Below are 16,725 nucleotides of genomic sequence, written 5' to 3' on the forward strand. Positions count from 1 at the left end.
AACCCTGGATAGGAAACCAAAGGGTAGCAGTAGGTAGATCAAATGCATTTTTATTTGTCACATGCGCTAGATACAACAGGTACCTTACAGTGACATGCTTACTTACAAACCCTTAACCAACAATGCAGTTTTAAGAAAATACCAACAAAAAAAAGTATGAGATAAGAAAAACAAATAATTAAAGAGCAGCAGTAAATAACAATACCCGGGCTATATACAGGGGGTTCCGGCACAGAGTCAATGTGTCGGGGCACCGGTGTCGAGGTAGTTGAGGTAATTATGTATATGCAGGGGGGGATAGTCTGGGTAGCCATTTGATTAGATGTTCAGGAGTCTTATGGCTTGTAGTTAGAAGCTGTTTAGAAGCCTCTTGGACCTAGACTTAGCTCCGGTACCGCTGCCGTGCGGTAGCAGAGTGAACAGTCCAGTAGGAGGTGCTGCCCAGCCTATGTAACGTAGATATTACATAGATATCTGACATTGTTTTTACAAATTCAACATATTTTTGTCTATGTAGAAATTTTTACCATGATGACATGGTCTATGTGGTTGAAATATCACCCTCAAAACAATACGTTGTTTTCAAATTCAACATACATTGTGTCACTATACAACCAGTTTGTGCCCAATGGGTAGTCATTATGTAATCATGCTAGGCCAGGTTATGAGTCCACCAAATCATTAATAATTGTATCAGTGTTGGATTTAAGGGATTATTTTTAGTTTATTTTTCAGCAATAGGAATTCCATTAGGATACTGCAATGCTACGGGTGGAAGTTGAGGGCAGAATGTGAAAGAAAAAACGTTTCTATAGAGACAGTTTTACATGTTTTTTTGAGCTGAATGCCCAGTAATCCACCCTGTCTGCAAATGGAATGCAAGACCTAGGTTTGTCAACTGTGAACCTGTTCTGTGTAGGTAGGCCCTAATGTTGAGTGGATTTTGTGCCATTCAAAATGGGATAAAGCAGTAATAAATACTAGGCTATTATTTTGTATATTTTTTTACTACTGATTTTGTCAAATAGCATTAGCTAACTTTTGTGTATCCAGACAATGAATCAATACACACAAATCATGTTGAAAGTTTATTATTATAGGGCAACATACATCCACTACTGCAAACCAAAAATAATACATCTACAACTTCTACATTTCACCTCGACCATTTTCTTACAGTTCTCATCAATATCTATTAGACAAAACAAACAAGTTATTTGGAAGTTGGTTTAGAGGATGTCGCTTATTAATGTTGCAGGCATTGCCCACGTTTTCTTCAGAATGCCAGCCATCTGCTACTCTTCACTGACTTTTCCCTGTAAAATAAGGAAATAGTAAGGAATATATTGTATGCCACTTCAGTATATCAGGATTGGTTAGTCAGATTTATTGTATGAACAAAATACAATGCAGTAAGTTTGCTATCCCATCAACTCACCTTGCCCATGTCATGACTCTTGACCCGCATCTGTTGACCTGGGTCTCAGCAATGTCAGCACGCTCTTCAGCCTCCTCCAACTCATGCTGCACTTTCCTGAACTTGGTCAGGTGGGAATTGGCTTGCTCCTCCTATAAAATTTAATTGGATCAAGTATCAACATTTTTAAGGGAGGTTCCAAACCATGTGTAAACTGGTCTGGATTGAGTTGTACTCACAGCCTCCTCCACCTGTCTCTTATAGGCTTTAACCTTCAGATGTAACTTGTCCACCAGTTCTTGAAGTCTAATGATGTTATTTTTATCTTCCTCAGATTGTTTAAAAAAAATAGTTCTTAGAATGCACCAAAGAACTGTGGTGATGAGGAAATCAATGGTGAAGTTTTGCATGCACTGTATCCATCCAGCTGACATTTAGCTGATAGGTGAGCTCCTTGATTCTGCGCTCATACTTGCGTATGCCATTGACAGCATCTGAGATGTGTTTCTGCTCTGACTCTAGCTCATTCTCCAGCTCTCTCACCTGATTGAAACCAACAACTATTACCACCACACTATAACAGCATAACATTGTCATCTGCATCTCCAATTGTAGTCAAGGTTGTATTATAATATTAACTATAAAACACTACCCTTGTCTCCAGTTTCTGGAGTTGCTTCTTTCCACCGTTCATGGCAATATTCTCTGCCTCATCCAGACGCTGCTGCAGGTCCTTGAAGGTGATCCCCAGATTCTTCTTCATCCTCTCCAGGTGACCACTTGTGTCCTGCTCCTTCTTCAGCTCCTCTGCCATCATGACAGCCTGAACATGCAATAAAAACAGTTTAGCACATTGATAACCATAAAACAGTTTAGCCCATTGATAACCATGAAAACAGTTTAGCCCATTGATAACCATGAAAACAGTTTAGCCCATTGATAACCATAAAAACAGTTTAGCCCATTGATAGCCATGAACAGTTTAGCCCATTGATAACCATGAAAACAGTTTAGCACATTGATAACCATGAAAACAGTTTAGCACATTGATAACCATAAAAACAGTTTAGCCCATTGATAACTATAAAAACAGTTTAGCCCGATTGATAACCATAAAAACAGTTTAGCACATTGATAACCATAAAAACAGTTTAGCACATTGATAACCATAAAAACAGTTTAGCACATTGATAACCATAAAACAGTGTAGCCCATTGATAACCATAAAAACAGTTTAGCACATTGATAACCATAAAACAGTTTAGCACATTGATAACCATAAAAACAGTTTAGCCCATTGATAACCATAAAACAGTGTAGCCCATTGATAACCATAAAACAGTTTAGCCCATTGATAACCATGAAACAGGTTAGCCCATTGATAACCATAAAACAGTTTAGCCCATTGATAACCATGAAAACAGTTTAGCCCATTGATAACCATAAAAACAGTTTAGCCCATTGATACCCATAAAAACAGTTTAGCCCATTGATACCCATAAAAACAGTTTAGCCCATTGATAACCATAAAAACAGTTTAGCCCATTGATAACCATAAAAACAGTTTAGCCCATTGATAACCATAAAAACAGTTTAGCCCATTGATAACCATAAAACAGTTTAGCCCATTGATAACCATAAAAACAGTTTAGCCCATTGATAACCATAAAAACAGTTTAGCACATTGATAACCATAAAAACAGTTTAGCACATTGATAACCATAAAAGGGACACTGACAGTAAATAAGGCGGAATATAAACTTACATCAGTGATAGCCTTTTTGGCCTTCTCGGCATTTCTGGCCTCCTGAATACTGTCTTCCATCTAACCCTGAATTGAGGTGAGATCAGTCTCAAGTTTCTTGAAACTGTTGATCAGGCTTGTAATGTAATTCAGCAAATTATAATGGGGACATTTTCTATTTTTAGATTAAATGAGTTTTTACTTTAGGCCTTAGGTGATTAAGAAAGTGGAGTACTGTACCTGTGAGTGCAATAGCTGCACTCTCTCACTAGCACCCACTAGTTCTTGCTCAGCTGTTTTACGGCTTCTCTCAGTATACTCCAGAGTACCCCTCATTTCCTCAATTTCATCCTGCGACAGGTTGCTCCTGCGCTCAGACATGGCAACCTGCTCCTTCATATCCTCCTGTCCTCTAATAGCATCATCAAGGTGGAGTTGTGCTTACTATGGGGGAAGGAATTGATCAAAGTAGGAGGAAATGGTGAAGTCTCTTCTATAACTGCAATACATACAGTATATTCCATGTACAGTATGTTTCCATTAGCTAACTTTGAGCTGAACTTGTATATATCTCAGCTGTTTCTGTGACTCACTGGCCTGTCTATTAGCATGGCTCAGCTGAATCTCCATCTCATTGAGGTCTCCCTCCATCTTCTTCTTAACTCGCAGGGTATCATTCCTGCTCCTGACCTCAGAGTCCAGATTGGTTTGCATGGAATCAATAACTGTCTGTTTCTCTTCCGCTGGTCAATCTCCTCCTTTTCAGAAATCTTTCTGTCCACTTCAGACTTCACCTGGTTCAACTCCAGCTGTACACGGAGGAGCTTAGATTCCTTATGCTCCAGAGATGCCTGAATGGGAGTTAACATACAGTCACAATAGACAGGAAGGTATTGTAGTTGGGAATCAGGATAAATATAAGGTACCCATCTATACACATTTTACTATTACCTCTGCCTCCTCCAGGGCAGTCTGCACCTCTGTCTTCTCCTGTTGTCTTCTCAATCTTCTCCTGTGTTTCTTTGACTTTTCATTCATGGTTTTTCCTGTTTCCCCTAGCTGTTCAGTAAGATCCATAATTTCCTCTAGAAAAGAAAAGAAATATTCAGTAAGCATAATTGTTTCTATACTTAAAGATTGTGTGTGGCATGAGAGCATTTACTTAATAAAGAACCTTGACATATGTTGCAGGTTTTTGTTTTCGCGTTTGAGTGTTTCGAGATGTTCAAGAGATTCTTCATAGCCATTCTTCCTTTTGAAGTTCTCAGTGCCCATAGAGCGAACCTCTTTCAACGATGCCTCCAGCTCTGCCTGACACTCCTCAAATTTCTGCTTCCACTCTGCCAAGATCTGCAAATGACAAAATATTACTTATTATAGACAGGCTATATTTGTCATAAATATAAACACATGTTAAAGCATCATAAACATTTATTTCTAAAATAGTAGGTATGCTATCTAGCACCTTATCAACATTTATTTGCTTCTTGTCCAAAGAGACAGCAGCAGAGTTGGCTTTCAATATCCATCAGATACTCCACCTCCCCTTGCAGCCTCTGCTTGGTCTTCTCCAATGAGGAGCGCTTGGAGTTGGTTGCCTCAACAGCTTCCTCTGCTTCCTGAAGACATAGGGATAGCTCCCTGAAAACTATCAAAATAGAAGTTCAGAAATATGTAGATGTGAACATTGGCTTTGACTATTTGGACGTTAAGTTTTCACCATTTTCTGTCTGGAGTCGAGCCTTCTGGCTTGAAAGATCATTGATTAATCTTTGATGCTCTTCCTCTTTAGTATTCACTTCACCCAGATGATCTTCAAGAGAACGGCACAGTTTTTCCAAATTGATCTGCAAAATTGTAGATTTCACAAATTAAAAAACTGTAGCTATTTCAATATATATTTCAAAACCAAAAACAAACATGAACAAATATTTGTTAAGTTACCTTTGCTTTTTTTTCAAGCCTCCATGTTGCTTGACAGGTCATCCACCTCCAGTTTTAGCTCACTTTTCTCTTTTTCCAGATTCTGCCTAATTCTCTGGAGGTTGTCAATCTGCTCTCCCACACTGTCGGCATGTTTTTTTACGCAGAGTAGAAGAGGTAGCGTCATGCTGTAGAGACGACGCCTCCAGGTCTCGACGCAGCTTCAGAAACTCAGCCTCACGCTTCTTGTTCATCTCAACCTGAGTAGCAGTGGCTCCACCAGCCTCCTCAAGGTTCTCACTGATCTCCTCAAGTTCCCTGGAGAGGTCAGCCCTCTGCTTCTCTAGCTTGGCCCGAACAGCACGATCAGCCTCAGTTTCCTCCTCAAGTTCCTCAACACGACCCTACAGGTTAACAAACTATGTTCAGTTTGCCTAACACACCCATAGTGCATTTATCCATAACAGATAACAGATCCTCAAGTTAATTAACCCATTAGACAAATACAGTAAGAATTTCTTCACCTGAAGCTCTTTGATTTTCTTCTGAAGTTGTGCAGAAATAGACTGTTCCTCCTCAACCTTACCCAGCAGCTGTGACACCTCAAAGTATTTCCTGTTCAATGCACCATTAGACAATGTCAAACTACTGTGAGGTTCATACAATATTGGTGTAGTTTTATGTTAAAGGTTTAATCCTGTTTTGTGCATGTGTTTGGGGGAAAAAGTAATCATACATCTTGAGCTTCTCATTCAGCTGCTGCTTCTCATTCTCCAGGTCCATTAAGGTCTCCAGAGATAGCTTCAGGTCACCCTCCAGCTTTCTCTTGGTCCATATGAACCTTCTGCTCTTGTTCCAGGGAACCTTCAAGCTACATTCATACAAATAAAATACAGAGTTCTGTACATGTACCTTATTTTACATTTCACACATCATCACACCCATGTTCATTTAATAAACTAACTCACATCATCAACTTGCTGTTCCAGCTTGGATTTGGCTTTGTTCAGAGTGTTGACTTTGTCCCCCTCTGATTGCAGGTCATCTAGTGTTTGTTGGTGGGCCTCTTGGAGGGTTTTCTTCTCTTTGGTCAGTTTAACGACATTCTCACCTTGGGACCTGAAATAATAATGAAGTGTTGTTGTGAAACTGTTGAAATGGTTTAAACCCTGAGAAAGCCTAATGGGAGTAGGTGGATTGCCTTGTTCTCTATGGCATGTTTCTCCTTCTCCACTTTGGCTAAGGTGAGTTCTAAGTCATCCATGTCTATCTTGAGCTCAGAGCACTCATCCTCCAGCTTCCTCTTCTTTGCAGTCAGCTCAGCATTCCCATCCTCCTCATCCTCCAGTCTTTCTGTTACCTCACGTTTTTGTTCCATCTGGATCTTGCTTTTGATTAGGCCCTCACATCTCTCTTCAGCACCCAGCGGATGATCGGATTCCTAATTAGTCAGAAATAATAACATTTTGTTGATGAAATAACAACTACTAAAGTGTTATAATGTTAGTTGATGTATTTCACTATTTATTCAACTATTTTGTGAGTACTTACACCCTGAACTTGAAGGAGAAGGTCATTCTTCTCTTGGACAATAGAGACCATCTTCTCCTCAAGCTACTTTCTCCTGCTTTCTGATGTGGACAGTTCCTCGTTGCACTTAGTGAAGTCCACCTTTATTTGGGCCATCTCTTTTTCCAATTCTGCACTCTTCAGAAGAGGCTTGAGGTTGAAATATAGTTTCCTCCATGGCCAGTGTTTCACGTTCATGAATGAGCAGAAATGATATTGTATGGTGTAAATGGACTCCCTATCAAAGTAAAGTCAAGAATATTCTGTTCGTTTTCATTCAAAATTGACTTAAATGATATCCCAGAGTTCACAGTGTTGATATTGCAAAATACCCGTGTTTCCATACCTTCTGGCCATCATCTTCTGGTACTCCAGTCTGACAACATATCCTCGACACAGTGCCTGAGTGGATGTCACAACATGGGCTAGGCGCTCATCTCTCATCCCCTCCAGAGCACCCAGGAGAAAAAACACCTGAAAAAGAGGAGTTTGGTTTACCATCAATATAGGGTTTGTGCATTACTATTACAGTGTGAATGTTGTATGCAATGTGAAAAGTGCACCTTGAAAAGTGCAGTTTCTCCGCAGCCTTCTTGTTATCCATGAACTGTCCCTCTGGGATAGCACTGGCATTCAGGATCCTGTACCTGAAACATGGGACCAAGCATTAGTACTGAATACACTAGAAACCGTATACCAAGTAGTCCCTAATGAAACCGACATCAGTGTGCTGCTAACAGTTTAGCTTCCTCCACTGTCCCTGTCCCCATACCGAGCTCGAACCAGTGATCCTCTGCTCATAAACACACAGCCGTCCCTCCTTGACAACTTACCAACCATTTGAGCTATACAAAAGGTACAATTGAATAGCTCCAATGGTGACATTTCAAGCCAGCTGTGGAGTGAGCTTAAGGCACATTCTTAACTCCGTTACATTAACATGTGTCCCCCCAATTTACCTCTGCTTGAAGTCCCCATAAAGGATTCTGCTTGGGAATCCCTTCCTGCAGATTCTGATACACTCCAACACACCATTGCAGCGCAGCTGGTGGATAACCAATTGGTTTTCCATTGCTATGATGAAAGCATAAAATGACATTTAGCAGTATCTCAAGGCAGTAAAGTTCAATGGAGTTGATATTGAGCAGATTATCCTGAGTACCTGGTGTTTTGGTCTCATTTGGAATCAAACACTGCACAAAGTGAGGATGGGTTGTTCTCAAGTATGTCATGCGCTTGCCAAGGTTCTCCTGAAAATATGTAACGTAAAAATGCATCAGGAAGTGTAGGTATATAGACTATATACAATCGCTCATGTGGGGAGAGAATGATTTCTTATTTTGTCTATGCAGCACTGCACATTGATCAACACCTTACTCTGAACAGAGCGGAAACTGTTTGGAACGATGCTCCCTTCTTCTTAGCAACTTAGCACCACCTGCCGCAGGCTCTGAAGAAAAAATGTTGAAATAATTATCAATACTGCACGGCCTGTTATTTTAGCTATGTGAGATGAATGAAGATGGTCTTCATAGTCAGTTGATCTAATTTGATCAGGTAATATAAACAGAAAATGCATGGTTACCGTCTGTTGCAGAGAAGGTTGCGTAAAGCATACACAGTATTTTGACAGATGACTTCTGGTACAGGTGCAGAACACACTCATTCAACGGGTCCTTGTTCTTCTCTAGCCAGCCAGTGATACTGTAGTCCACAGTACCAGCATAGTGCACCAGGGACAAGTGGGCTGAAGGTTTGCCTTTGACAATCTTTGGCTTTTGTTAAGCTTGGTTCTTTCCAAGATGCTGGTCATAGAGTTTGTTCTTGAAAGAAGTGTCTGTTGACTTAGGGAACATCATCTTCAAGGATGGAGAAGATGCCCATTGGCTGGTGGACAAGAGATGATTAATTACTGAGAATAACGACGAGACGGCCTACAGGGAGGAGGTGAGGGCCCTCGGAGTGTGGTGTCAGGAAAATAACCTCACACTCAACGTCAACAAAACTAAGGAGATGATTGTGGACTTCAGGAAACAGCAGAGGGAACACCCCCCATCCACATCGATGGAACAGTAGTGGAGAGGGTAGTAAGTTTTAAGTTCCTCGGCATACACATCACAGACAAACTGAATTGGTCCACTCACACAGACAGCATCGTGAGGAAGGCGCAACAGCGCCTCTTCAACCTCAGGAGGCTGAAGAAATTCGGCTTGTCACCAAAAGCACTCACAAACTTCTACAGATGCACAATCGAGAGCATCCTGGCGGGCTGTATCACCGCCTGGTATGGCAACTGCACCGCCCTCAACCGTAAGGCTCTCCAGAGGGTAGTGAGGTCTGCACAACGCATCACCGGGGCAAACTACCTGCCCTCCAGGACACCTACACCACCCGATGCTACAGGAAGGCCATAAAGATCATCAAGGACATCAACCACCCGAGCCACTGCCTGTTCACCCCGCTGCCATCCAGAAGGCGAGGTCAGTACAGGTGCATCAAAGCTGGGACCGAGAGACTGAAAAACAGCTTCTATCTCAAGGCCATCAGACTGTTAAACAGCCACCACTAACATTGAGTGGCTACTGCCAACACACTGTCAATGACACTGACTCTACTCCAGCCACTTTAATCATGGGAATCGATGGGAAATGATGTAAATATATCACTAGCCACTTTAAACAATGCTACCTTATATAATGTTACTTACCCTACATTGTTCATCTCATATGCATACGTTGATACTGTACTCTATATCATCGACTGCATCCTTATGTAATACATGTATCACTAGCCACTTTAACTATGCCACTTGGTTTACATACTTATCTCATATGTATATACTGTACTCGATATCATCTACTGTATCTTGCCTATGCTGCTCTGTACCATCACTCATTCATATATCCTTATGTACATATTCTTTATCCCCTTACACTGTGTATGACAGAATTGTTAGTTAGATTACTTGCTCGTTATTACTGCATTGTCGGAACTAGAAGCACAAGCATTTCGCTACACTCGCATTAACATCTGCTAACCATGTGTATGTGACAAATAAAATTTGATTTGATTTGATTTGATTTGAATAACTAGTCAAATGCAGGGCATTCAACATGATTAAATCAATGTATATGGTTTTTGACAATACCTTCTCACTAAGCTCAATGCAGGCAGCCAAGTCCATACCAAAGTCAATGAACTCCCAGTCTATTCCTTCCTTCTTGTATTCCTCCTGTTCCAGCACAAACATGTGGTGATTGTTGCAGTTTCTCATTAGTGAAGTTGATGCAGAGCTGTTCCAGTGTGTTGTACTGAGGGAATATGAAAGTATCATGCAAATGAATGCCTGAGAATCAATGTGTGCTTGTTTCATTTCACAAAACATTAGTAATGAAAGATATCAATATGTTGGAACCATACTTCAAAGATCTCAAATCCAGCAATATCCAGAACACCAATGAAATGGTGTCTGGACTGCTTTGTATCCAGTTGTTGGTTGATCCTTAAGACCATCCAAAAGAACATCTTCCATAGACTGATTTGGCAGGGGCTCCAATGGAGTTATACACTTATAATGTATAGAACATAACCTCTAAGTTGACCATTGCTTAGTCTAAAGACATGTATTGTCCATGTCTTATTGCCTTACTTGCTGAACGCTTTGTCCTTTAGTGGTATACTCATTCCCAACCTTTACTCTGGGATAACATAGATTTGAGCAGGTCAGCAGAGTTCAAGCCTATCAGGTATGCTGCTTTATCAGGTTTATACAGGTTCTGTATAGAGAACACAACAATACTTTACAAACAGAGCAGACAACTGTCAATTTATGACATTACAACTTTTGTTTTGTTAATACCTGTTCTCTATGACAAAGATTGATGACTACCTGATTACTTGTATTTGATTCAGTTATGATATACACAATCATGTGATGAAGGGTTTTTAGAGTGTTCCCCCTCACCCTCGGTGCCATTAGGTTCTGATCTGTTCCTCACACTGCTTCTGCTTGAACTTCATGTTCCCATGATGCATTATGGCTCCAGTCAGCTTGTAGATGCCCACTTTTTCATCAGCAATAAAACTCAGGATATCAATAGCTTTCTGTGCCATATAAGAGGGACATCAAATGAAAGCTATCTGAAAAGAAACCATGCGTGTTTGATCCCCTTAATTCAACTCACATCAGTAGCTATCAATTCATCTGCATCATCTATGCTCTTCACAGTGATTTCTCCTTGACTTATAAAGGCAAAGTCATAGGAGTTGGGGGTGATGAGAAGCATATTGTTACGGTTTTCTAGTGGTGATGAAGGAGAGTCGGACCAAACTGCAGCGTGTCGATTTAGATTCATGTTTAATCAAACGAAGAAACACGAACACTACACAAAACAGTAATCGAAACAGCCTATCTAGTGCAAACTAACCGAGAGTACACATAGGACACTAAGGACAATCACCCACGACAAACTCAAAGAATATGGCTGCCTAAATATGGTTCCCAATCAGAGACAACGATAAGCATCTGCCTCTGATTGAGAACCACTCCAGACAGCCATAGACTTTGCTAGATAACCCACTAAGCTACAATCCCAATACCACCACCAAAACCCCAAGACAAACACACCACAATTACAAAAACCCCCATGCCACACCCTGGCCTGACCAAATACATAAAGATAAACACAAAATACTTTGACCAGGGCGTGACACATATCTGAAAGGGGGAAATTCAATTAGACTGGGGCCCCCAATTTATTTATTTTTTAAAGTCCATTTTTCTCAATGTTTTTATGAATATCGCTAGCAGCAACAGAATAGACAAGTTTAGAATGACATACAGTACCTACAGTAGAAAAGAGGACAATATCTTCATTCTAACTTTATTTCTCAACTCCTAATATTGAGCAAATTACACTCACCGGAGCCAGTTACACTAACTGGAGTATCTGACATACGTAGACTTTGAAAAGCACCCACAAACAGGATACTGTACCAGTGCATTTTATCTCAATATCAAATCATTTCTGTGTAATTAAGTGCCTTACCGTTATTTGTTTTCAATTAAAATGGTCAAAAAGAAACAAAAGTAGCTTCTTAGCAAAGAGCAATTTCTCAAGCAAGAATTTTGCTAGGACTGTCTGGGAGAGGTCTGATTGGGGAGGGGAAAATGGAACATTTGCTGTTATTGGCAGAGAGGTTTGGAACTCTCTTTCTTATTGGTTTATTAATGAATAAATGATGTCACCATGGAGTGATGTCGCCATAGAAGGCCAAAACTCCATACCACCAAAACAGGCTGACATTTTTACACTAAAAGAACATTATCATAAGTTTCACAATTTCACAGTATTATTCAAACCTTGTAGTGTGGAAATATATATACTGTATATAAAAGATGCTCTTAGCGAAAATGTGTTTGGAGTTATGATTCACCTGATGACAAGACATTTTAACGTATGATGGGGGTCCCGTATGATGGGGGTCCCATATTATTTGCTAGTTTGTGTGTGTGTGTGTGTTTGTGTGAGAGAGGCTTAGTAAGAGAGATACTGCAGTATGTCAAGATTCTACATACCAATATGCTCTTGCTTCTTGTTACAAGTTAGCTGGTAGAATATATGGTAGCTCCTCTCAGCACCCAATTGAAATGTCCCTTGAGGTTTTTCCAGCAGCTCTTTCAGTAACAAAGCAGAATTCATTCAACATCACTCATACAGTATATGGATAAAGTCAGGAAATGCATTTTTAGCAACAAAACAAATGTTGTACTTACAAACTTCAATATCTGCTGAGGCCAGTTTACCAATTCAGTACGTTGTACTAAAGTGTATTCTAATGAATTTGCCCTTTTTGAGAAGAAAAAAAATGTCTTACTGTAAGTTTAACGTTGTTCAGCTCTTATTGCTACGCTTCTGCGTAAAAAAACAAATCCGTTGGATTCTGGTTTGACTCACAAAGCGAGAGGAGTTGTCATTCCTCACCGTCTTGGCATTCCCAAAAGCCTCCAGGAGAGGGTTGGCCTGGATGATCCTCCAGGGTTCCCTGCCACAAGAAAGGAAATGTATCTGACATCCATTTCTGTACAGCACCAGTCAAAGCCCATTCCTGTACATCACCAGTCAAAGCCCATTCCTGTACATCACCAGTCAAAGCCCATTCCTGTACATCACCAGTCAAAGCCCATTCCTGTACATCACCAGTCAAAGCCCATTTCTGTACATCACCAGACAAAGCCCATTTCTGTACATCACCAGACAAATCCCATTTCTGTACAGCACCTGTCAAATTCCATTTCTGTACAGCACCTGTCAAAGCCCATTTCTGTACAGCACCTGTCAAAGCCCATTTCTGTACAGCACCTGTCAAAGCCCATTTCTGTACAGCACCTGTCAAAGCCCATTTCTGTACAGCACCTGTCAAAGCCACTGCACTACAAAAGGTATAAACTTACCTTCATCTTGCTGACTGGTTCTTTTTTCTGGTCCGCAGACTCTGCGATTGTCGCAAAGTACTGGATGACACGTTTGGTGTTTACAGTCTTGCCTGCACCGGATTCTCCACTGTTGAAGAAAAATATCTGATTTTTGTGTAATTAAAATATACTTAATTGGCAACTACTATATCTGCATCAATTAAAAAAAGAAAAACACATGATACTCACGTGATTAGGATAGACTGATGTTCCCAATCTAAAGAAAAACACATGATACTCACGTGATTAGGATAGACTGATGTTCCCGATCTAAAGAAAAACACATGATACTCACGTGATTAGGATAGACTGATGTTCCCAATCTAAAGAAAAACACATGATACTCACGTGATTAGGATAGACTGATGTTCCCAATCTAAAGAAAAACACATGATACTCACGTGATTAGGATCGACTGATGTTCCCGATCTAAAGAAAAACACATGATACTCACGTGATTAGGATAGACTGATGTTCCCGATCTAAAGAAAAACACATGATACTCACGTGATTAGGATAGACTGATGTTCCCGATCTAAAGAAAAACACATGATACTCACGTGATTAGGATAGACTGATGTTCCCGATCTAAAGAAAAACACATGATAGTCACGTGATTAGGATAGACTGATGTTCCTGATCTAAAGAAAAACACATGAAACTCACGTGATTAGGATAGACTGATGTTCCCGATCTAAAGAAAAACACATGATACTCACGTGATTAGGATAGACTGATGTTCCCGATCTAAAGAAAAACACATGATACTCACGTGATTAGGATAGACTGATGTTCCCGATCTAAAGAAAAACACATGATACTCACGTGATTAGGATAGACTGATGTTCCCGATCTAAAGAAAAACACATGATACTCACGTGATTAGGATAGACTGATGTTCCCGATCTAAAGAAAAACACATGATACTCACGTGATTAGGATAGACTGATGTTCCCGATCTAAAGAAAAACACATGATACTCACGTGATTAGGATAGACTGATGTTCCCGATCTAAAGAAAAACACATGATACTCACGTGATTAGGATAGACTGATGTTCCCGATCTAAAGAAAAACACATGATACTCACGTGATTAGGATAGACTGATGTTCCCGATCTAAAGAAAAACACATGATACTCACGTGATTAGGATAGACTGATGTTCCCGATCTAAAGAAAAACACATGATACTCACGTGATTAGGATAGACTGATGTTCCCGATCTAAAGAAAAACACATGATACTCACGTGATTAGGATAGACTGATGTTCCCGATCTAAAGAAAAACACATGATACTCACGTGATTAGGATAGAGTGATGTTCCCGATCTAAAGAAAAACACATGATACTCACGTGATTAGGATAGACTGATGTTCCCGATCTAAAGAAAAACACATGATACTCACGTGATTAGGATAGACTGATGTTCCCGATCTAAAGAAAAATAAGCACAATGAGTTGGATGTTCAAAATCACAATATGTAATGAATAGACATTTAAAGCAGTGGGTGACATACCTGTTAGTATGAGCTGATAGGCATTATCAGAGAGGGCGAAAATGTGAGGTGGGACCTCTATCCTCTTCTTCCCTCTGTAGGCACTCACCACCTCTGGGTTACAGACCGGGAGCCACTTATAGGGGTTCACAGTCACACAGAACAGACCAGAGTAGGTCTGTCAATACATAAACATATTTGCCCTTGTTAGATACATTTAAGAATGAGATTATAATTTTTTTTTTAAAATGTATCAGTGTAAAAGACCTGCATAGATCATCCATGCTGCTTAACGCTCTTTGAGGTTATACAGCACAGAGAGCTCATTGAGGTGGGTCATCCTAACCATGTCCTCCATTTTATCGAACCCGGGAGGGTTCATTGGAGAGACTTGGTCCTCCTTGACTGTTACAGTCTGGAAAATAGAAACAAAATACAGCAGGGTTCTGAAAGCTGCTGAAGGCAAGCCTCCAATCTGGCACATTGAATGGAAATGAGCCCATGTTGCCACTGACTGCTACAGTGGTTCCACCGTGGACAAACTCTGTCATCTAGGGTCTGGACGGTGACTTTGTCTCCGTCTTTGTTCTGGACGAGCCCCTTCACATAGAGCTCTTTGTCATCACTGACGTAAACAGGCTGTTTTGGCATCAAAGGGCGAAGACTGAGCCTCAATCCTCTCCTTCTCTGACTTCCTCAGGTACTGGGAAGCTGGCCCGAAGATGGACATTTCTCCATCCCTGCTCATTTTGGCCTCTACGAATACAGTATAACATAACACATTTAACCTCAGGCTTTTTCCCCCTTGAAAGTCAAAGATTAAATTGGCATTTGTCAATCTACCTACCTACTTCTTGCAGCTTACTGCAATCACTGAATCCCTTGACACCAAAAAAGCTGTGCACTTGAACGGTCCAGAAGCCTGTCTGAGAATGCAACCACATAACATGGAAATCTGCTTTTTAACATGAAGTTATAAGAATTCAGCTGTTCTTGTCAAGCAGGGAGAGACTTACCTTGTTGCTGATGCTAAGGGGGTGAGAATAGCCTGCTGCAGAAGCCTCTTTTATACTGGGCCATTGTCCTTGGTGAGAATCCTCCTTCCTTTCCATGGGCATGCATTGTTTGAGCTGCATGAACCAGTTGTCCATGGATAACTCCATTAAGCACAAGGTACTCTATGGTTATATTTAGGCCTACCACTCGCACACTATAATATGTCACATTTCCATTCAATAAAGAACCTGACATCAATGCATTATTAACCACAACCAAAAGAGATTGCAACGAACTGTGACTGTTTAGCTCTATGCTCAGTGATCTGGTCATAAGTTTCTCTCTCTATACATACATATAATATATTGTATAGAGCCACGGATAGTAATGACAATATTACATGATACTTCCAATATTTCACGGATGACAAACTAGCTGAAATACTGTAACTTACATATAAAGATGATATAGTAACACTGCTAGCCAAAAGATAGGGGGGAAAACATTTTCGCCAGTAATATCTGTCAAAGCATTCATCTGCTGTTGTTGAGAAGAGCATTTTAAAATGACCCCAAAGTATGAGTTGTGCTTAGTAGGCACTTTGGACACACTCGCTATTCATAAATCCAGGTTGTTGCATTAATCAAGATCCAACTTCATAGACTCGGCTCCATTTAAAATAAAGTAGGGACACTCTACTAAATATTCCATATCAGACTTAACATTGGCCAAAGACAACGTTACGTACCGTAGTTACAGTATGAGCAAACTATATAAATTATGGGCTAATAGATTTGTCCCTTTTTCCTCTACCCCGGGGAATGTGATATAACAGAGACATCTGACAACCAGCAGCTTGTTTAATGACTGTCTTAGTGCGGTTGCTGTTTCAGTGATTGTAGAAAAGTTAACATGATTACTCAGACACGTTCAAGATGATTTGTAGAGGATTGTTTCCCTTCTTTTTAAAGGATAATTCAGGTTAATTGGGATGGAAATACTGGAGTATAAAGCCCCGGACTTGGATACAGCTGTTTTAACAATAAGTACATGGCCACAGTCCAAACAGCAGTTACAGTATGAACCCTGTTCTTCTCCTGTTC

The 16,725-nt window shown here is 40.4% G+C and overlaps 1 pseudogene; it reads right to left on the reverse strand.

The window, feature by feature from the left end:
• Positions 1 to 1,087: 1,087 nt before the first annotated feature.
• LOC112234109 lies at positions 1,088 to 15,374 on the reverse strand (annotated as a pseudogene).
• Between the last annotated feature and the right edge of the window lie 1,351 nt (positions 15,375 to 16,725).

This window comes from Oncorhynchus tshawytscha, linkage group LG27 (genome assembly GCF_018296145.1).
Source record: "Oncorhynchus tshawytscha isolate Ot180627B linkage group LG27, Otsh_v2.0, whole genome shotgun sequence".
NCBI lineage: Eukaryota > Metazoa > Chordata > Actinopteri > Salmoniformes > Salmonidae > Oncorhynchus > Oncorhynchus tshawytscha.